This window comes from Thunnus maccoyii, chromosome 3, assembly GCF_910596095.1.
Source record: "Thunnus maccoyii chromosome 3, fThuMac1.1, whole genome shotgun sequence".
NCBI lineage: Eukaryota > Metazoa > Chordata > Actinopteri > Scombriformes > Scombridae > Thunnus > Thunnus maccoyii.
In genome coordinates this window covers 14,064,131-14,088,043 of record NC_056535.1, presented here as the reverse complement: position 1 = coordinate 14,088,043, position 23,913 = coordinate 14,064,131, and the positions used below count along the sequence as shown (strand labels likewise).

Sequence of the window (23,913 nt, the reverse complement as noted above, 5' to 3'; positions counted from 1 at the left end):
AGATAAGCCAATGTGTTTAAAGTACTTGTAAGAGTAACATTTCTAAAGTTTAACTACATCTTTTCTCCTTAAAGTAGAATGTTTTGTCTCTTCTGCATGCCGCTGACATCTTATTTCCAAAGTTGACTGGATTTCAGAAAGAAAGAAAAGACAAGAAAGAATTATAGGTATTGTACAATCTGTCAGTCACTTGGTCTTGTGTGACCATAAGAGTTAGACATGTACAGTTAAGTGCACAAGTGCAGGTGCCTGTTTGCATCCTCAAGTATAACAGGAAATCAAACAGATAACACAGTAAGAAGTAGTCTAACAAAATAGCTTTTTTGGTGAGAAATTTTGCACCCCACTCTCTCTGTCTTAGTTTGTCAAATCCTCCCTCCCCCCCTGAGCTTGTTGTCACCTATAACTCATTCCTCACCTCACCTGTCTTCCTTGTCTTTGTATCATCTAATTCAGCAAAACTGGAACGAAACTTCTCCGCTGGAAGGCTCAGGATGTCAGATGGCATAAAACCCCCGTTCCACAAAAGCTAAACCCACCAACCCTTTCAGTTCAAAGCAACAGACGTGCTTCACATGACGCAATCATTTTACATTGATTGTTCCAATTCTCACTTGCATTCAGCTGTTTTTGTTCAGTGAGAGATAACATTCAGGGAGTGGGTGATTGTGTATGTGTGTGTAGGAGTGTTTGCAGAGAGATGGGAGTTGAGGAGGCAGCGTCCCACCAGGGTTTGGATTCTTAAATATGCCTCACTGTCTTTTGTTAAATGTGATGCAATAGTGATGCAGGGCTGTCAGTGTATGTATGTGTGTGTGTGTGTGTGTGTGTGTGTGTGTGTCAGACAATGAATGAGTGAGTAGTTGGGAGTCAGCGCTGATCTGAGTCTGTGTTTAAGGCTGTTTTTCAACCCAAAGGAAATTATAGGTTCTCTATTGATGAGAGAGGGAAACCCCTCCCCTCTCAACCTTGCCATCTCTCAGTGTGTGTGTGTGTGTGTGTGTGTGTGTGTGAATAAGAGTGTGTGTGTCTGTGTACATGCACATAGATGTGTTTGCACATGTGCGTGTGTGTATGAGTGGCAGGGCTGCTATCTGTGCCATCACACGTGGATGTGTGTGTTAATAGAGAATGCCCCACGCTGCCACTGCCTTTGTTTGCCAAGGACATACATATGCATGAGGCCCGTGTGCGTGTGTGTATGTGTGTGCATGGAAAGGGGGGGGGGGGGGGTTACTAATTACTAGATTTCTATCATGAATATGTATGGCCGCATCCTTTATTATGGGATTGGCTTAAACACATCACACAGACGGACGAGTGGCAGAGAGAGGAAAAGTGGGGGTAAGGGCTTGAGAGGGGAGACGCCTCTTCAGAAAAAAAAAAAAATAGGAGACAGAAAAAAGATTTTCTGCTGCCACTGGCTTGAACCTTCAACCTCCACTGTGCATGTTTTTATTTAGTAAAAATAATATTCATTGACAGAAATGTAACCCTACAATGTCCACTTATTAGTGTCAACATTTATTAGCAACCAAATGAAAAAACAAAATAGATTTGTGGTGGACAAATATTTTTATTTCCACTCATCCCACACAACTGTGCTATGATCTTGTCTGTCTTAATAAAGACAGGAATAAAGAGGAATACAAGCACTAAGTTTGTGTTGGAGAGTTGTGACATCTTGGGTTGCGGCCCTGTGTAGTGTGTCTGCGTAAGTGTTTCCTTGTTATTTATTTCAATTGCTGCTGCTATTAGAAGCATAAAACAAATGACTTCCTGCATGGCAAAGACCTGCTGTAAAAGCTAATACAAACTTAGAGTGAATCTTTTATTATCAACTGACAATAAATAAAGCAAAGTAAACAGATAAAACAGTCACAGATAGTCTTCGGTTTGGTGCTTATACATAGTCTCAAACACATTTTTCAACACTCACTGTTGATAAAACTGAAGAAGTTTTCCATTTCCATGTGTAGAGCATTTACTGTAAGCACCGTGCCTCTCCATTTCCTCTCCTTTCCTCTCTACCCTGCTCTTCTACCTCTTTTTTTTTTTTTTTTTTTTTTTTACACACAATGCACTAACGGTCCCAATTTAAACTTACACTCATGCGATCTGACATGTATACAAAATACCAGGCATTAAGTATTTTTCTGGCTTGTATTGTTTTTCCACATGGACAAACTCAATTACAAGAGCTGTGTCTTTTGTTGTGGAAATCTTTCCATGAGAGAGGTGGGAGACAGAAAGAAAAGAGCAGAGGAAGTCATGAGAGATGTAAACAATGTACACAGAAGCTAACAGCAGGTGGGGGAAAAGAACAATTTTGGGTTTTTTTTGCACTCTTACTGTCACTGATATTCAGCATCTGTATTTGTTAGTAAGATATGTGTCGTAAGAAGAAGTCTTGAATGAATGAATGAATGAAAGCAAGTGACACCGCCAGTATTGTATTATCTACCTCCTCTCTCACATACTTTTTGTCTCTTTTATTCTTTCCATACACTTTCTGCTTTCACTTTTGCTCTACCTTCTTTTCTGCTCACCCCAATCCCTGAAATCACACAATCAGAAGACTATGGAAGCTGCTATCTCTCCCTCCCTCCACTCCCTCCTCCCCCTCTTTCCCTTCCTGCCCCCCCCCCCCCCCCCCCCCCCCCCCCCACCCCAGTGCTATACCTTTGACAATAGTCTGGCAATCTGAGCAGAGCGAGGGAAATAAAGGAGCAGGACAGGTTTTTAAAGAAGAGAGAATGTCAACTGTCAGTCTGGCTGTGATGTTGGAATCAGTGCAAGCCATCAAACTTGTATCCAGGGAGAGAGGAGAAAGAGAAAAGGAAAGGGAAACAGAGGGTGGCATGTATTTAGCTAGCCTGTAAAAGGAATGAGGGTGTAGGAAAAAAGGAAAGGCCAGCTGGAGTGCATGGTAGGTACAGAGAGTGGTCATCCTTAGTTTTGGAGGGCTTGATTCGTCATTTTATTCCAAAGCTGCTCTCAGCATCTCTCCACCTCGTGCAGGGGCTGGTGCGAGGGGTTCGAGTGTGTGAGAGGGCAAGCTTTTTTTTTTTTTTTTTTTTTTTTTTTTTTTTTTAGCATGGGAACAGTACTGACGCGAGGTAGAGAGACAGAGAGAATAAGAGAACGAGGCCGCCAGTGTTTGTGAGCGTTAACACAGACATCACAAGTTCCCAAAGTGAGAGAGGGCAGCGGGGTGCAGCAGGGCACTGAGCTGGAGAGAAAGAGAGGTTGCAGAAGAGAGGAGAAGAGGAGGAGAGGAAGAGAGGCGGCCGTGTTTGAAGAGAGCTGTTGAGATAAATCAGTATGTTTACGTTCTGGAGGAACAAAGTGTTCCGTTGGCAGAAGAGCACTCGAATGTCCGTTTCCCCTTGGACTGTTTTTACCGGACCCTTTTGTGTGTGTGTGTGAGTGTGTGTGCGTGTATTTTGGGACAGCGTCAAGGCCAGTTCTTGTGCCATTAAAGTCTAAGCATCTCAATATTTAGGGGATCTTCCCCTGCCGACAGTGAGTTTATATTACTGTAATATTAAGACTTAGTGAGAGTGGAATGAAGGTAGACAGTAACATAAAGATTGCTGTGATTCCTGGCTTTGCAGACTGGACTGGAACCATCATAAATGATAAGGTCACTGACTGACAGTTCTTCTTTGACTACGTTGTAATTGTGGGCTCAGTATGTGTGTGTGTGTGTGTGTGTGTGTGTGTAGAGATAGGTACAGGTATGTGCCTACTAGGAAGAAGAAGTGAGAAATAAAAAACTATTGTTGGGACAGAAAGAGAATTACTGTATATTTTATGGTTTGTGAATAGTGAAATTCAAGAGGTCCTCATACTCAGAAGTCAGTTGTCTGTATTTGTTATATAAAACCCACTTTACAAAGTGTTCATTTTCATCTAATATGGTAAATACAGAGGCTTCTTTTAGCAGTGTTCACTGCAGCATAACACTAATACCAAGAACTGCTTGTCAAAACTTTTTTGTTTCCAATCAAAATGTGTCCGTTGCACAGAACTGAAGTCCTGAAAGCTTACTCAGATTTGTAGTCTTGTACACACTTCTTTGCTCATTCTTTGATCAGAGTTTCTGTTTTAAATTATATTTTTGCCAATTTTATTCAGGCAAAGTTCTTCAATAAAACAAAGAGAAACAAATAAAATACATCTGAGAACTCTGGCTTCTTTTAGTTAAATAAAAAGGTGTTCTGTAGAAAAACATATTCCTCAACTCAGGTTATGAAAGCAGGATGATGTGAGACAGAACGGAGCTTCATGTGTGAGAGTTGTTTCTGTAATTTCACATGCGACACTGTTACAAGTGTTATTGTCCTAATTGGCACCTTTTTTCACCCTTAAAAGCCTGTTTGAGTTCACAGTCAGCACAGTGTCAACAAGGCACTTATTTACACCCAAGGGGCTGGAATAAACGCTGCTGCTGTCAATAATGCACACAGTCATGTTAGCGGTGGCATCAATTTGAGAATTGAGAAATTCACATGGACAAAAAAAAATGCATTACACAGACAGCTTGTGGTGCAGAATAGGGACTAAAAGCAGAGAATAAAAAAGGCAGGAGGACAGACAGACGCTTTAGCTGATAGGAGGACTTGAGCGTATCTCCTGCTGACTCTAACATGTGTGACACCGCCAAGTGGAAACGTAATGCATGATATCAAGCAAAGAGAGGAGAAGGAACCCGTCTGTACATATCTAGGCGATTCCCTCTCATCTTTGCACTGTCTCCCATCCATTGTCCTTACATATGGTTCGTCTATCAGTGTCCAAACTGCCCACAGCAGAGAGAGAAGGGGGCGTGCGGGGTGGGGCGGAGGGGCTGAAGCTCTCTTGCGTACAAGAGAGAGAAGAGAATGATAGCCATTCTGCTTTTATTATCTAGAATGTATCAACTTAATCACAGCTCCATTCTCCCCCAGTCCTCCCCTGGGCTCAGTGGGAGACACTGAAGGAAAATTGGAAAAGTATCACTGGGCTGGAGGTAGAGACGGGTGGAGATGGACAGAACAGGGGGATGGGGGTGTACAAAGAGTAACTACCATAAAGAGAGGGGCAGAGAGACACAGAGTATAGAGAGACAGAGAGAGAGAGAGAGAGGGGAAAGAGATAAACCTGTTAATTTTTCATGGCCAACTGGTCGTAATCACAATGTTCGGTGCCTTTGGAGCCTCAAGAGTTAGCCAATTTGAGTGTGTGCATATGTGTGTGTGTGTGTGTGTGAGGGAAGAGAGATGGATTGAGCTTCATTACCAAGACTTAGGGGATCCCCCCCCCCCACCCCCCACCCCCCCATCCCCTCCCGCTCCCAACCCCTCACACTCCCCTGTGTCCCTGTCTGACTGCCCAAAGTTATAATAGTCACTATCATAAAGACACATTATCCTCTGATAGGAGACTGCACTGTCTTAAGGCTATAAAAACACTCAAACTTCATTTATTTGCCATATATGGCCACAGATAGAACTAATGAACTAACGGTGAAAGTGTCAGAGCAATCAAAAAGAATCCCGGATAAAGTTTTTTAAAGTCACCAATTTTGAAAATTATTTGACCACTGGCGCAGAGTGTATGAGAGAGCCAGAAGATATTGTCCCACAAAAATGACGAGCTCCCCGCAGCTCAGAAGTTGTTGCACTTAAACGTACCATTTACTCTTCGCTGCTTTTGCCAAATGGATTTTTTTTTGGGTGCGAATAAACCCGAACCGCAGAGCGCTTACAGCAGTGTGTGTGTGTGTGTGTGTGTGTGTGAGATGAGAGATACGCCCTGTAAAAGGGTACAGTGTCGATGACATAAAATACCTGGCACTGTATAAACAACATTGTTCTTGAACATGAGCTCCCTCCAGTACACACACACAAACACTGAGCAGGTTAATAATGACCATAATCACCCATCCTCAACACACACACACACACACACACACACACACACACACACACACACACACACAAACACAGTTTGGCAGCACATGGCCATGTAAGGGGAAAACCACTGTGTGTGTTTACACTAAAACACTGCTTGTCTGAGTGGCTTTAGAGCCCAGGCAGAGCGGGCAGCCGTTTTAACAAGCCTTTTAAAAAAAAACAGGCAAACACACACAGCCTTTCCTTTCCTCTTCTTCTATTTCTTCTGTGAAAAGAACCCTCTACACACTCTAATTTATCTGATCAGGTTAAAGTTAGACAAGTGGCTATTAATTAATGAAATTTGATCATACAACATACATCATCTGTATGTTTTTATGTAAAACTGTTTATTATGTCAGTGACACTAAGCTGTGGTCCCATCCTCTGTGCCTGCCTTCCTCTTTCATGGCGTGTGTCTTCATTACAAGCGCTTGCATCTGTTTCTTCCGCTGGGGGGAGTGTGTGTGTGTATATTTGCATGCTTGTGTGTAAGAGTGTGTGTGTGTGTGTGTGTATCTGCAGGTCAGAAAGGCAGCATTTGTTCTGTGAAGCCCTATAAACATCTGCAATCCCTTTTAAGGGATTGTTTAGATTGACGGAACGGGAAAATAAACGTTCTCAAGGAGGCCGGTGCTCTTTACTGACAGAGAGATCTCCGCTACCAGCATAAAATGTGTGCGTGTGCGTAGGTGTGTATTTGTGTGAGTTGAGCCTGAAATGACAGGTTCTTTTTTTGGTCACAGTTTTGCTGATCAGAGGGCGCTTTTTACGTGAACCTTCCGCGACCTTTCCTCATTTGCTTCTACGCCTTCCTCCTCTTTACACCCTCCACCCCCCCCCCCCACCCCCCCTCCTCATCTCAACACACTTAAAACCTACGCAGCTCACACTTTTTCCTCCTTTTTTCTCTCCTAAAAGCCTGGGTGTTGTTCCTTCCCCACCCCCACCGGCTCATACCCTCGATAACTCCCTCCACTCACCAGCAGAAACTTCTCCCAGCCTCCTCTCTTTTTCATAACACTCCTCCTAATGCCGAGGAGTTGTTGTGTCTGGGTTGTGAGCAACATGTGGAATATATCAACCCTCAACCCTCACTGCCTCTCTTTCTTGCTCGCCCTTTCCAGTTATTCACAGATACACATATACACACACACACACATACACACACAGAGCTCTGGTAGCGGAGCCCTGGTCTCCTTGAGAACGTCCAGCGTGAGGAAGTGGGGTGTCCGTCCAGCCGTGATTTAGGTCAGAGGGAAGCAGGGATGGGAGGCTTCTCTGCTCTCTGTTTATTTGAAGCAGGAGCCATTACTGCTGTCTCTTGGCTGTATTTATACACAGACACAGAACAGACGCATGCCGATACAACTGGACTGTGTGCACGTTTCTGTCTTTGTGTGTGAGAGTAAGAAAGAGAGGGCACACATATTATTTGACTGGGGGGGGGGGGGGGGGGGGTGTGTCTGTGTACAATGTACAGTAAAAATAAACTGCTGTGATTTGTGGTCTGGGCCTAATAGAGGAAGGGCCGGCACTTTTAGCGGGAACAGTGTAGAGCGGTGGGCCTCAATGCGGCAACATTAGGAGTCTACTGGGACTGCTGGCTTCACTCCAGTCCAGTCCCAACATACTTGATTCACCTAATGAAAGACATCTAATCACTGCACTGGTCTAAAATAAGCAAGCAAGTCCATCTGCTGTGTGGAGTATGAGTCAAGGGTTTGCAGCAGAGTAATTTAAAGTGTGTGTGTGTGTGTGTGTGTCTGTGTGTGTGTGTGTGTGCTTGTGTTCCAGGATGGTGTGCCAGCAGCCTGGTTGTGCAGAATATGTGTGGTGTAAACTAGTCCCATGGCATCTATTGCCTGTCTGCCATTACTGCAGGGTTGCCACAGCTTGTAAAAGCCTCGTTAACACAAAGACCTGCTCACATGTTAATTGGCTAATTGACTAATTAATTTTTGCATAAAGGCGTGCACGGGGAGAAAGGCTAGCTAATTGAAAGTGACTATAGGTTTAATTACGTGAAGAAGGAACGAGGAGGAGGAAGTTACGAAGGTGGGAGGCCCAGATTTGTGCTCTGTTGTTCTTTTTCACTGCATTTGTCTGATGTGTTTTTCTGTCTCCCCCTTAATGTCTCCTTACTTTGCATCTTCACATCTCACCTGTCACATCCATCTGTTTACCGCTCTTTCGCTGCCAAACAATTACCTCGCAGTGGAAAAAGTCAGCAACACAAAACTCTGATATGTGAGCGTCAGATAGAGAGACAGATAGTGATGTTTGAGTCACAGGGATGCCAAATAAAAGATCAAGGCATCAACCAAAGGTGCTCTTTGTTTTCATAAAAATTCCTTGCACATTTACAAGTGTCCTGTTTCTCTGCTTGTTGCTCAGTCATAATTTAGGTATGAATGCCAAGCTGTTAGAGAAATCACGTCAGGCAACTAACCATCTCCGGACGTCTGTTGCAGAGAGGCATCAGTGTGATCATGCATTCACATCAACTGTAATCTAAGTCCAATTATTGAAGAGTATGTAGACCTGACACACACACAACGGAACGGAGACAGAGGAATGCACGAGCAAACGAATGTCTGTTAATTCAATTCCTAACCACCGCTCACTAAAACACCACCACAAATTAAATCGACCAGGGGAGCAGACAGCTAACAAAGGAAATTAACAATGATGCTGCCTCTGTATTAGGGCATATGGATTCGCTGCATGTTTGCTGCATGTGTGTAGCCGCAGCCACACGCCTCTGTACGCAGAGAGAGGGGGAAAAAGGCCAGTTTTAATCAAGAAATCCATTCCACTTTTCTAACCCCTCTTCGCTTCTTCCTCCCCTCCCTCCATGGCAGGCTTGTGTGGAAACAGAAGTGCTAAATTACCCTGGAGCAGTCAGACAAAAACATCTTGTTGGGTTCTAAATTGCTTTGCATGCATGTTAATTGGACTGAAATCCCTGCAGTGTATTTGGGTTTGTGCGAGCGTTCGTGTGTGATTTCGCAAGTGTGTACATCTGTACTGTATCTGTATATGTACAGTATGTGTGTGCGTGTACGTACAGTGTTTGTGTGTGTGTGTGTGTGTGTGTGTGTGTGTGTTGGGCAAGACTGGTGAGCTATTATAGCTGCAACGGCTTGCAGAGATTTGGAGGTTATCTGTTTTTGTTGGTTAATTGTGAAGCTGATAGTATCGAGGGTCTGGGCCAATTCAAGTGGGCTTTCAGCCAAATTACCTCAGTAATCGTCCGTGTTCAAGTCCCTGGATACTCTCACCAAGACAGAGCCTGGGAAGCCCTGAAGTTCAATGGAGAGGAGCAGATCTGACCCCAGCTTTAGACAGCTTACACTGTAATTGAAATGATATTTTTTTCACACCATTATTGGATTGCTGACAAGATTTCACCCAAAATTCCATTTGTGGTCAATTTATCCTGTTTGTTTTTAATTAATGCAGGCAGCTAATGAACTCAGAGGGGATCTTAGCCAAATGATCAGAATTTCCTCCATGTTTCCTTGTTATCTTTGAAGCAGTAGGCTTTGGAATTGGAGCATGAAATTGTTTGAAAGTAGGAAAGGAATTCACTTGGATGGAGTGCATAAACACTGAAGCCAATACAAGCAGAGGGGACATTGGATTTGTAAATCTGCTATTCATTCCCAATGACTAGAAATTTCACTGACTATGATTAAAGATTATTTTCATCTATCACTAGTTTATTATGGCACAGACATGAAGGACTAATGAAATGCACATAGTGTTATCAGACTTTTTTATTATAGCATGTTGATTAAATTAATTCAAAAGTGGAGGACATTGCATACAAGCAGTTAGCATTTTGCGGGTGCAGATTCTCTGTGTCTTCCTCTCTCTTTCTCTAAGTTAAGTCATCCCACAGCTGTCCTTGTCAAACTAGAAAGTATTCCAGTCACTGAAAGGGGTTTGAAAATAAATTAATAGAGTGTGGTTGATGTCTTGAAGCAGTGTGTTTTTGAATATGAAATTCTGAGAACATGGCAGACAGAGTCCTCAAATGATTCTCATCTTGGCTTTTATTATTCATTACAGAATACACATTTATATATCTTAGATCTAATAGGAAAAAAAGATGAAGCATAACCTTGACAGATGATCCCTCGTTGTCCTTGTGACCCTTCTGAACACACAGTATTTAACTTTTTCTTTTCATCCTCCTTCACTATGTATGAAGGCTCACAATTATCGTACCAAGGGTGTAGGTTTGGTTTTAACTTTGGTAAGGACAGTTTTTGTTGCACGGCTAAAATAATTGCGTATGTATACTCGCTCTCTACCACTCTTTTCTCTTTCATAGGCACAGATGTGCGCACACGCATACACACATAAAGAGCCTGACTCTGCAAAATACTTTATATGCAAAATAACCTGAATATGCATTTGCTGACATGCCTGAAACTGGACTTGTGATTGATGATTTTTTTTCTCTGATTTTTATATTTTATTTTATTGATAAACTAATTAACTAAAAATCTGAGACCAAAAGTGATATTAAAAAATAACATATACTGTCATAATAAAATAAATGTATAGAAACCTGTAGGTAATGTGCTGCTCTGTAACTCGCTGCTGGAAGGTTTTCAAACCTCACCTGAGATTCTGTCCTTCTTTCAGTTTGTGTATTTAGGCGACACAACTCAAGAGTTTCATGACAGAGCCACAGTGATGCTCAAACTTACCTTTAAATCATCTTAAAAACCTCTATTTGTATTATATTTCTCCTGACCTCATGGCTAGATCTTTCACTATGACATCAGACTTCACCTGAGAGGCTGCAGCTCACCTGTCTGTGTGTCTGTGTGCTGCTCAGGCTGCTGCCGACAGGATTATCATAAAAAAAAAAAAAAAGCCCGACTGTCACAAACAAAACAGTTGACAAGCTGTGGCTAATTTAGCCTATAAATAATGTTCATATCTTAATGACTGATATGCAGTAATAACCCTGTTCCTGATCCACTCGTAGAAAAGCGGAGATATAGTATTAATAGTAAATATTTCTACCACTAATTTCAAAGATGAATATTTGGATTGATTACAGAGCATTCTTATTAACTAAGCTCAACTGTTACTGACACTTTGGTTCCTCTTTAAAACAGACCAGATGTCTTAACTTGCTTTGGGGAGGAATTTTCACCAACAGTAATAAAGTTGTTTAATTAAACTGCATGTCTGAGTGACAATCACAAATTAGCTAACAACACCTAATGCCTGAAATTAAATATAATATCAAATGATCTGAGTTTTGTCAGTGGAGTCGTTTTCAATTCTGTGACGTTTGGAACATTTAAACTATAAATAGTAACTGCTGCTAATAAATACCAACTACTACTTCTGCTGCTGCCGAGCTGCTGCTAGTCAGCTTGAAGTTGAGGGTTGCCAGATCATCAGGTTGAGTATCCCCCATATCCTGCTCTTTCACTCTTTATCATAATAGCATACTTTTTTTGCAGAAGACACACAGAGATCTTAGCATTAACATTACGTGGAGTTAAAGCAGCTAGATTGTTTGAGATCACCTGACAACACCTTTATATTGGTAGAGATATGTCCCTACCGTCCATACCCAAATCTACTGTATGCTCATGTGTTGTACATTCTGTGGTGATGCATAATGTCTGAATTTACTATTCAGTTCGACATCCTCATAACTTACTTACCCACGCAGAACTACTGCAGCAGCTTTTCTGTGTTCGTGATTATATTTGTGTCAGTGTGATAGAAAGAAGGAGAGGAACAGAGGCAGAGAATGTCAAAAAAGCTGCAAAGCGGATTGAGAGGGGCAGCACAGGACACGAGGTGTATCAGAAAGGTGACGTCTTAACCTCCACTTAAACCACCTCTAGAAAGGAATTAGAGTGTTAGAGCGGACAAGGTGGAATGAAAATCTGCTTGTTAAGACTTTGCTATATCGCCACCAGCGGGCTTCACAGGAAGTGGCATGATGCTTTACACGATCTTCTCAGGCAAAGAATGAGTTGTTGTCATCGTCTTCATTGTGTGTGCTATGCAAGACTGCGGGCCATGAATCCCCAGACAGTGACCTCATATCTACCCCCCCAACCCTCAAACACACACACACACACGCACACACACACAAATAGTGACACCACCCACACACATAAGCAATGCTTCATTTTAAGTCAGTTTTCTGCTGGTTAGTGAAACTTGTGTCTTTTCATTTCTTCTTCAAGCCCTCTGTTTCAACATCTCAGTCAGTAAACTGCTTAGTGTGCGATGGAAAGACACATTAAAATGCATGCACTCACACACACTTCAGGGCTCTGTAGAGACGAGAGACAAGACGTCACTGTTTTTTTAGCAGTCATTTAGTTTCTGCCATTTCACTTTGCTGTTGAAGGTTGAAGGAATATTCTGCTGAACACACAAACAAAATGCACAAAAGAGACACACATGCACACACGCAGAGCGTGGTGAGAAGCTGTGAACATAAACACTTAACCCTGGAAAGATTCAATGATGGCGGATAAAAGAGTGATTTGTGTTCTGCTAAGGGGAAAATGAGTAATCCTATCATTCGGCGTGACATGCAACACAACACGCCGCATCAGTCACAGACACACACACACACGACACTAAACACTGCCTATCAGGATGATAAAAGCATGCCTCACCCACACAATAAAGCGTTTGATTTTTCTATTTTCCGTGTCATTCATTTTCTCTTTATGCTGTCGTAAACTTCCTCCATTCTCTCTCTCTTTCCCCCACCGGCATTGCTCCTGACACAACAGCACATATTTGTGTATTCATGTAAATATCTCATCTAATCTCTATAAATATATTTATGAGATTTAATACCTTTGTACTGTAATATTATGCATGCTGAGCATCAGGTTTTACACTCTCATGAAGACAAGCACACACACATAACCTCATGCAGGCACACACATCTACACGTCTTGCATTGGGTGCATACCAATCCCTTGGTCTTTCTTTCTTCCTGCCGGGGCATTAATTCCTGCCCATATTTCCATCTGATTATGGTCCGGTTATACCCGCAACTAATTGAACATTAAATATAAAGAAAGTTAATGAAAATGTCCTTTATCCCCTCCAAACTAGGCCTGAGAACGCATCTATTAACGCAAATTAATCTGGCCCTGGTGCGTGTTGCAGGGGAGAAGATATATGCACAGTTTGCTGCTCTCCTCTCCGACCCGAATTATGGTCCTTCTCTCAGAGCAGGACAGTTAAATAACAAAAGAAGCGTTGTTCTCCTCTTTCTGAGTATTCTGGTAAGCCATTCCCAGAGCTTCATATCTGGCTGAAAACAACGTGACGCTGATGCCTTGGCTCTCAGCTTGGAGGTTTCTGCCCTGGGGTTCTCCTCTTACTCCTGCTGGCCCATACACGGACCACCAGCGCCTTCCTTTCACTGATTTGCACAGAAAACACTGTGCGGACCAGAGCCTCTTCTATTTTATCACCAGAGAATGGACAGGTGTCAGAACTGTAGTACCAATATACAAAACCTTAACCTAACAATGGGACTGCTAAATGTGTCGTTTAGACTTCACATGATGAGTTCGGGCAAAAAAAAAAAAAAAGAAATCACTATATATCACTGCATCTTACTGTGGTTGTGGAATAAAATCACATTTTGGCAAAATGTATTGGCAGCATGAAGTGTGAATCTGCTACGAATTGTCTTGTTTTCAAACAGGCTTGTTAGCTTTACTCCTTCTGTGCTTTTTCCCTTCACCAGAGCTTCCTGTGCAACTGGCTCCAACAGCGCTAAAGACACCCACTGAGAGCAGGGCCAACAGACAGACTGACGCACAAGGAAAAAGGAGGAAACAATGAATGGATGGATGCTTTCATTCTGATGAAAGGAATAAACGCTAAGGCATTTATTTTGTCTATTATCCCACTAAAAAGCCCTCTCCATTCCTGCCCTCCTCCCCTCTCGCTCCCCCAGGCCCCTTCATATTAGCATCTCTCCTGGACAGTGAGGGGTTAACTAACCCGTTTAAGGGGAACCACAGAAAACAATACTTGGACCCCAAAAAGACAATGGCAGTGCCTTTCTCCTCCGTATTTGTAATTTAACATCAAAAGGCTTCTCTCCCAGCGACCTCTGAGAGCCAGCGTCTCTTTAATGAAGCGCCCCACCCCCCTTAATCACATTCAAATTGGTTAGTGTTCAGAAAATAGAAATATGTATTAGATAGCAATAAATTTTCATCATTGGCTAAGCCTGCTTCTTAATTGTCCTGTCCCAAGGCTTGGGAATTTCATTGTTCGTTAGGTGCTTAAGTCCCCCATCTCATTCAGTCTCTCTGACATTACTGCTGAGGGCTCTAATGCCCAACTAATTTGAATGGGGATTTACATGATAGAGCAGGGAGCATTAAAATGTGGAGGGAAGGGAAAAAAGGAAAAAGGGGGAAACGGCTTCTTTCACTTCAAAAGTCACTTTGTTCAAAGTCAAATGACAGTGTTTAAAGATGCTCTATCTCTCTCTCCTCAGGATTTTGGACAGCGGTGCCAAGTTTAATGGTTCGTTATCTTAGCCCCTCTCTGTCTTCCTCTCTCTCTCTTTACCTCTTTTTCTCTTTCTGCCGCCAACCATACGCTTTTGTTTAGCGGCACCATACTGTTTCGGAATATACATTGTTTTTTTGAGTGACTTTGAATTGCAAAACACTTCTGTCACTCTCGATTATTTTTTTTCCCCTCATATTTCTGTTTCTCTGCATGTCACTCAATAGTATGCCATCAGGGGTTTAGGAAGCTTATTGAATAGGCATGAATGTCCATATTTGTGTGTGCACATGCAGTGTGTAAGTGGTGTACGTGTGCTTCTGTGTGTGTGTTCAGTGTGGTTGTAATAAATCGTTAGGCCTATTGCTGTTACTTTCTCTCCATGCTAGCATGTAAACCATTTCTCCACGCGCTTCTGGCTGGCGGCTGACAGAAAGAAATGCCTGGAATTGTTTTCTGTTTGTTCTAGAGGTATTTTGGATCAGAGGTAGATCGTGTGTGTGTGCCTGTGTGCGCCTGCAAGTATGTCTATTTTGGATCAGTGTGAAATAGAAGCAGCGGTGATAAAGAGAATCAGATGTTTTCTGATGTGCGCTGTTGGACTCTTTGTGTGAGTCTGGCCATATAAATGTCCATAAGGCTGACACAGGGCAAACAGTTTGCATGGGGAATTTGAATTTTGGCAGTGCATGCATGTGTGTGTATGTGTGTCTGTGTGTACAGATGTGTACAAGAGTGCCATGAATGTCCATTTGGTGTTCTTCATGTGAATAAAGACAATCAAAGTTTTGGCTACCTGTTGTCAGGTAGCCAAATAATCCAGAGTGTCTACTTCCTGATAGAGTCTCTCATAGCATCCAACATTATGGTAAAGAGTAGGTGAGAAAAACTGAATTATGAGACAGTGTCATAACCCACTGTTTACCCCAGCTTTAATTATTATTTGCCTCTTTTTAGCTTATAAACATTGACACTCTCCACCTCGAATTCCCATAATTAGTGTGTTTCGTTTGACCCACGTGTCACCGGAGATGAGAGGAGGTTGCAGAGGGTCAGAACTAATGAGAGAGAGGGGTTGACCTTAGACATAGAGTCAACCTGGGGCAAGAGGGGCATCATCATACAAAACACACAATACCACACTCAAATGTTGTGGAGGAGGGCCCAAAAGGTGAGGAATAACTCATTATTTCATTACTTTCTCTGCTGACAATGACATTATGCCAGATTCTTACCATAAAAGTGCAGCAGCACTGAACTGAAATCAATTTCAGAGAGGGTCATTGTGGGACTTTGTCTCAGTTGGAAAAGTATTTTCAATTTGTTTCCATCATTCCACTCCTCATGAGTACAGTATCAAACCAACATCTTTTAGCTGTAATGTCAATACTTTTTGCTAACCTGTATGTGTTTTAATCTTCAGCTTGTTATCTAAGGATATCGAGCTAAATGTCTTGCTGTCTGGAGAAAAAAGATCAGAGTCGGAGACTGAAGGGTTAACCCTGATAATCACCTGTATTGATCTGTGTGCGTTAGAGGAAAAACTGCTGGTTCCAGAGCAGCCAACCATGAATGGTTATTGATCCCTTCATAAAGGCCGGCTGTCTCCTGAGTCCATGGCTCTTTAGGTAATCACTGATGCCTTTTTTTTTTCCTTCTGGCACTCAGACAAGTTCATATCTTACACCTGTCCTCCTCATCCATCCCATGGCACTTTTCAAACTCAGCGCACTTGCTTACTTTTACTCAACACTGACACTCGGACTCATCTCCTCTTTACCTCATGTCTCATCTTCCTCACGCTCAATCCCTCATCCACTCTTGATTCTTGGCTTCTGCTGCTGATTTCTCACACTTTCCCCTTTACGCATCCCTCAGAAACCTTCCTTCCAAAAGCCTCATTGTGCACAGATAGACAGACAAGCAAACAGACAGAGAGGCGACAAACGAGGAAGTGCTCCATAATCAGGCTTATGATGCTAGTGGGCTAATAGAGCCGTGTGTCCGGGTTCGACCGCTACTGTAAATGATTAGACTGGCTCAGGCTGAGCTGTATTAGCTGGCCTGCCATCACTGATAGCTCCCGGCTCCCAACTTTATCGCAGTGATAAAGCCCTGCTAGAGCCTGCATGAGAAACAATCAACCAATCTCCTCTGGTCTTGTGTCTAGGTGGGAACGGCGGTAGACGGCTTCTCTACGCTGAGACAAGACTGAGAACTGAACGAGGATGCTCTCCCACGATGCCGGCTTTCGATAACCAGGACAAAATGATGGAGAAGAGAGAGAAGGTGAGAGATGCTGCCTGTCTGGTATGGTTAGATGGACAAAATTAAACACATTCTTCATCAGTAAGTGATCAAAATCCCTCTTGTACATTTTCTTCTCCCTCTTAGTCTGATTTATGAGTGATTTATAGCCCAATGGTTGAAATAAATGTCATCTAAGACTCACTCTAAGAATCACCATCACTGATAATTTACCCTTAAAAATATGTGTGTGTGTGTGTGTGTCCTTGTGTCAGTGTTTGTATTTGTGGACACATTTGTATCCTACAGCACCCCCAATGGCCTTTTGCTGAAGTGGAGAGCCCTCATTTTGAGCAGTTACACACCAATGTCGCACCGCCAGCGCCCACTCATCACCCATGGAAGCACATGCACAAACACACATATGCACACGCACACACATCCCAACCCTTGGACTGGCATGCAAGGTATATTTTTATTTTGCGCTGGTCACAGAGAGGTGGGTGTGATACACTGTGCGTGCCAACATAGAAACAAAAATTACACAAGGAACACACACAGGCTTAGACAAATAACATGCCCACACACACACACACACACACACACACATACACATCATGCCCTCACACACAAGATGCACGCACACAAAGACACAGACAAATGAGACCTTAGTGAAATATCTGGTGGGTTTTCTGCTATGGTCATGATTTCCTTCAGGGCTGTGAAAACACTCTGCATATGGAGTCCATCTCCTCTATGGCTTAGCGCTGAGACTAACATACACACACACACACACACACACACACACACACACACACAGCATCAACACGTGCACACTCACATAAGGAATAATATTTCCTTCCTAGCACTAGTAGGCGTGCTACTGTAAAAGTAAAGTTTCTTGCTTGGTACAGAAAAAAAGTTCCTGTTTCAAGAAAACAGTGCAATATATAGGTAGAAATACAAGAAATGTAAATGACAAACAGGGAACACTATAGGTATTTATTACAGGAATTCATCTCACAAGCAGGAATTGCCTTGATTGAGTAACCCTAGACGTAGGCTAATGCGTGTGTATGCGGTGTTGTTTGTAGTGTGAGTGAAAATAGTTTGTAAAAATATGTTAGCAGCAGAAGGTATTCTGGCAGGGCAGGAAAATCAATAGGAATGGTCATGTTTTTTTCATAAGAGCAGCTTTCTATTGAGTTACCACAGCTCTGCTAACAGGTTATCAACTCAGGGCAAAGTGTGTGTGTGTATGTGACTATGTATATATTCATTAACATCCTTATCGCAAAACAGGCACAGAGAAACTCCACCCGGCTCTGTCTCCCTCTCTCTCTGCTTTGACTGGGTTGGGGTGTGGAAGTATTGACCAGTTGCCAGGGGATAGGAGCTATTGATTGTGACTTATCCAGCTGTTTATATTTGAACCCTGGGTTTAACCTCCATCGATCGACACACACCTCGCAGTCTGCAAGGTGTTCAACTCTGCTTTCTACTAATGGGGCTAAATGGTTTTGAAGCAATGTGGGTGTATGTGTGTGTGTGTGTGTAGGTGTGTGTGTGTGTGTGTGTAGGTGTGTGTGTGTGTGTGATTTATTATTGTGTGTGTTATTATTTTATTATAAACATGAACATGAGAGCACATATATCAAGCAGCACTGAGCCTATACACAAACAGATGAAAGTACAAGTGCAAAATAAAAGAAATGAGTTCATATTTAAATAAGTAAAATACAGATAAAAGAAATGAGCTCATATAAAGCAAGTGAAATTGAAGTAAAAGAAATAACCACATACGATAAGATGTAAATAAAAGAGATGACCTCTTGTAAAGCAGATAGAATGCCAATAAAAGAACAAACTCTTGAATATGAAACAGATAAAAGTGCAAAATATATGGAAGTGCATATAAAAATACTAAAATGATGATAATGAAAACAAGCACAGTTAAAATAGTAATAACAATAAATTAAATAAAACACCATAAAATAGTAATATAGAGAGGAAATATGTGATATGCAATAATAGAAAAAGAAAACATTATTAAGTGTAGGCCATCTTGTAAAAGTGAGTTTTAAGGGGGCACTTAAAAGCTGCAGTGGAGTCCGAGATCGGCAGACTCTACTGACCAGACTGAAAACCAAGGGTGACAATGCGTTTTTGGTTATCGCCCCTAGGCTTTGGAACAGCTAAACATTTTTGATCGGCTGATCTTAGAGGCCTGGCTGGACTGTAAGGGGTTAAAATTTCTTTAATATAATCTGGAGCCATACCAAGCGACCACCTCCAGGGTTTAAAAATGAATCCAACGCAGAAGTGCCAAAGACTGCAGTTCCTCAAATAGCCACTTGAGGCTGGCTCCAAAAGCGGGTCAGTCCCATAGACTGTATAAAAATATGGACATAGTTACCGTGACGTCACCTGTTGGTTTCTGAAGAGTGGTATTGAAGCTCAAAGCGAGCTGCTCCGGCCGTCGAGATCTTGGCAGTGCGTGATGCTGCCTAACTCCCAGCCAGTGGAGGCTGGTCCATAGAGGCAGAGGAAGTTGCTCCTCCTCTATTTTTTGAGAGGCAAGAGGAAGATCGAAATATAAAAAATAATATTTGGTTGAAATAAACCATTACCAAATCTCAGTATTATTTATAAAAAAAATGTTTTCTCGTCTTTGGAAAAAATCCATTGTTGAAATTTTGGTTAAAATGCTTCAACAGCGACACCTGCAGGGTAGAAGGAGAAAGAGCAGTCTGTGTGGTGGTGGTGGTTGGCAGTGGGAGAGAGTGAGGGGGAGTGGGAGACAGAGGAGGATGGGTGCCTGCTGTCCTCTGCAGGGCGGGATCTCTAACCCCTGGGACACACTGGATGCCTGAGCAGCGCGTGTGCGTCGCGGAACCTCTTGCTTTTCATTTCGGCGCCCATGTTAACAAGTTAGAGTGGCCACACTGCCCGCGTGGCTGCTGCGTTGCTTCATCTAGAGATTCGAGGTCTCGCCTATTTTCTCTGCATGACGCGCGCGGTCCTCAGCAGAAATGGACAGGGAAAATGAGAAAGATAGGGCTACCAGTGGCAGAAGCGCCGCAGCAGACACGCTTTCAGTGTGGACGCTGCAAGCGTGAGAGACGCAGCAGTTCAGCGACACACACGCACACGCGCTGCTCGCACATCCAGTGTGTCCCAGGCGTTACATCGATTTAATGTACTTCATTTTTTTCATGCTAATCTATGATTGGCCAAGACAAGTAAAATGACGCTCCAAGGGAGGACGTCCTCCCTAACCAATCAACAACCAGAATGCAATATTGACATCGCGTTGGTCCAATTATTGTTTCCAGATTTCATCTTCAGTTCTCTCCACTGTAAGGCAGAGTAGCAGCAGTAGATAACGAGCAGTAGTTAGCTCCTTGCGTTAGCCAATGCAACAGTTAGCTTGTTGTAGCAGCTTGAAGGACTCTTTATACATCCATGGAAGGACTGTTAGGTACTGTTCTTAAACTAACCAGAGAATAGATTTGGACTGTTCAGCAGCAACAGCAGGACGTTGCCGGGGAGGCTGGAGAGAGAAGCAACCGGAGAATCAACCAGGAGAGTTAGCTTGTTTGTCACTGTTGCCAATGATATCAGACTGTTTAACCAGCAGCCACAAAGTTCTGTTAACTAACAAACAAGATGACCAACAGCCACAAATGGATGTTATGACATGAATACTTCATCTCTATGAAAGAAAGAAGAAGACATCAGATAACGCGAGTCAGATACAGCTTCTCTCTCTCTGTCTCTTTGGTCCCTAATTTTTTCTCTGATGGTTAAAATGTCTCTGTGGCTGTTGTGTGAATTTATCTCCTTAACAAGAATGCAGCAGAAATCATATAATGTGCTGTGGGTCGTTTGCTTGTTGAAGTTACAGTGAGGTTTCTGGACTCATTCATTCATTTGGAATTGATCCAGTTTTTAATTGAGTGGTTGTTTAGTCACCTTTAGATGTTGTGCGATTAGTGAATGAGTGCAGGAGGTCTGGCTGCTTGCTTGTGACAATTTCCTCAGTTGGTTTTTAAGCTGAGTCATATATTGAGTAATAGCTTAAAGTAACTAGAATAACAGGTATTAACATGTCAGCTTTGTGGATTATATTTTGTATGTGGTGCATATAGATAAGAGTGTGTAAGTCATGTATTTGATACATGCATTAATACTTTCTGATGTGAACCTACACTTTTAGATCTGTGAATGTTTTTAGTGTTCAGTCTCTCTAGTATTCAGCACTGATCTGAACCTGTATCAGATTATAAGCTTTGTGGTACTTTATATATTTCTGTATACTAAGAAAATACATAGGAAACACGTGTAATTCATGTGATATCTTGTTTGTTCTTGATGTGAACATAAATCTGTTGTCACAATAGAAAAATACTATAAATTTGAATTTCACTTTGTTGGTAAAATCACACATCCTGAACCACTCCACGGCTAAAATGAGCACTTTGTTTAGAAACAATATGTATATGCTGAATGTATTTAAAGAAGCAGCTGTCTCACCACTCAGGGGTTTTTGTTTTTAAAAGCAAATTGTTTTATTGGCATATAACATTACCCCCACCCCTCCGATTAGTTATGCGGTTTGTTGTAAGATTCCATGTTGGTTTTCCCCCTGTCCTCCCCAATTTTTTGAGTCACTAGCCACCACTGCTCCCAGCCAATCAAAAATGGGCAAAGAGGTGGGCCGAATGGCTGCCACAAGCCACCTAGCGGCTGGCGGACCTGTCACTCAAAGCAGCCATGTCCTTCATTATGCATAACTTTACGGCTTAATAAAATTTAAACGGGTGAAAATTCACCCCCCCCCCCACCCCATACAGCTGTCATGAAAGGAGAAATTAGTTTATTTCTGCTGTAAAGTTGGGCATTTTAACATGGGGGTCTATGGGGATTGACTCGCTTTTGGAGCCAGCCTCAAGTGGCCATTCAAGGAACTGCAGTTTTTGGCACTCCCGCATTGGCTTCATTTTACAGCCCCAGAGGTTGCCGCTTGGTCAGTCCCTATAGACCTCCATGTTAAAATGTCCAACTTTACAGCAGAAATAAACATGTTTACATCCTAGTACAAACAAAGGTTTTGGTCTCTATAGCTAATTTCCCTGTTAATGACAACTTTTTATATAACTCACTTGTTTAAATTCTATTAAGGCTTAAAGTTATGCATAGGGCATAGGTTGCTTTGAGTGACAGGCAGGTGCCGTCACAGGGAAGTCGCTATTTCACTATTTCAGTGTGTCTTCAGTTCATGAAAGTTAGCTGAGTTCTGGATAAATTGCAGTTGTGAGACTGAGTGGGAGTTTAAACAGGTAAAAAAAGAATTACAGTAGTCCAGGCATGATGATATAAAAGTATGTATGACTTTTTCTTTGGCATTAAAATTAAGCATGTGTATTATCTTGGAGATGTTTCTTAATTGATAAAAACCAGCTTGGATGACATATGCTGCTTAAAGGATAAATGGCTATCAAAAGTGACCCCAAGGTTCTTTGCCATGGGCTTAACATTGGTAGTAAGTGAACCAAGGGAGGACTGTATCTGTAGTTTGTGATGTTCTGGACCGAAGATCAAAACCTCTGTTTTATTGCTATGAAATTATAGGAAGTTAGCTGCCATCCAGTCCTTGACGTTGGATAAACAGGAATGCAGTATGGTTAGATTGTTCAGTTCATGCGGTTTAAATGAGAGGTATAATCATCAGCGTAATAGTGAAAAGAGATGTGTTGTTGAATGATATGTCCAAGGGGTAACATGTACAGTGCAAATAAAATTGGTCCCAAAATAGGTCCTTGGGGCAGTCCACAGGTGATGTTAGCTGTTGATGATTTAAAATTCTGGATGGAGACAAAAAACTTCCCGTTTTCCAGGTAAGAGGAGAACCACTCCAGTGATTCCTGCCCATTTCCTCAGTCTCTCAATAAGAATTATGTACTCTGTGGTGTCAAAGGCTACACTTAGGTCCATCGGCAGTAGGACAGAGCAGTGTCCAGAGTCTGCAGCCAGTCATTTGTCACACAAAGGAGAGCTGTTTCCGTACTGTGTAGCTTCTGAAAACCGCTCTGGAACTTTTCAAAGATGTTATATTTATTGTTCCTTAGTGCCTCCAGAAGTTGTGTCAAAGCTACTTTCTCCTATATTTTTGAAATAAATGGAAACTTAGAAATTGTCCGAAAGTTTTGCATGTCAGCCGGATCCAATATGGGCCCTTTCAGAAGCGGCTGAACACATGCCGTCTTAAAGAGGTCAGGCACACATCCAGGGGAAAGGGAACTGTTTATAATAGTGAGCAGATGAGGTGTGATGGCATCTATTATCTCTTTCAAAAGTTTAGTGGGGAGAGTGTACACGATAACATGCCCATATGTAACAAAAAAGCATGGCCTGCCCTGCATAGCTTTTCTTTTTAGGGAGCATGATCTAGTAAAATAACGTCTTTATTAAAGGAAAATAAAGGAATATTTTAGTTTTGTTCTTATTGTCATTGTCATTAGGTGATGTGCGTCAGTGTGGACAGGCACACATATACAACCAATACTCAATGAGTTTACCTTGACACTCTCAAGATGTCACCCTCATACATTACATGCGCACATACAAACCTGCTCTCACTGATACAATGAAGTCAGTTTCTTATTTTTTTGTTTTCACTCCAGAGGGGAAGGTTAAATTTTAAGCACTCTACTTCCACTTTTGTGAAAAGATTCCTTCAAAGGCATTTAATAATTCTGCTCCAGTCAATTTATAATTTCTCTCCATTTCACTGTGCCACAGCCCTCACACCAACACCCCAACCTTAACTAGTTCAAATAAGTAATTATTATGTGTGAATTTACACGTGTGTTCATGTTTGTCTGTGGCTCAATATCAAACTTTTAAATGGAAGTTAAAAAAAAGAAAACTTTTGTCTGGATAATACCTTCATGAATGTGTGTTTGTGTGTGTGTGTGTGTGTGTGTGTGTGTGTGTTTGAGTGTGTGTGTGCTTTCATATTGTCTTGTGTGTATGCCTATCTCCCTCTCCCTCCTTCTCCATTTGAAGGGTTGTAATGAGTCATCAGGGAGAGCTGATGTGAATTATTAATATTCAATCATGATGCTGTTCATGAATTAACTGAAGCCGGAGGAGGAGGGGTGAACAGGAGAGA

General features: G+C 42.2%; 1 protein-coding gene across 1 annotated transcript in view; it reads left to right on the top strand.

Annotated features, from left to right (window-relative positions):
• Positions 1-23,913, top strand: part of foxp4 (forkhead box P4) — a 168,115-nt gene that overhangs the window by 5,086 nt on the left and 139,116 nt on the right. Inside the window, exons 2-4 of the mRNA XM_042405824.1 lie at positions 13,711-15,660; positions 16,026-16,117; positions 16,660-16,778. The gene's annotated coding sequence lies outside the window, so the exon portion shown is untranslated. The remainder of the gene's footprint in view (positions 1-13,710; positions 15,661-16,025; positions 16,118-16,659; positions 16,779-23,913) is intronic.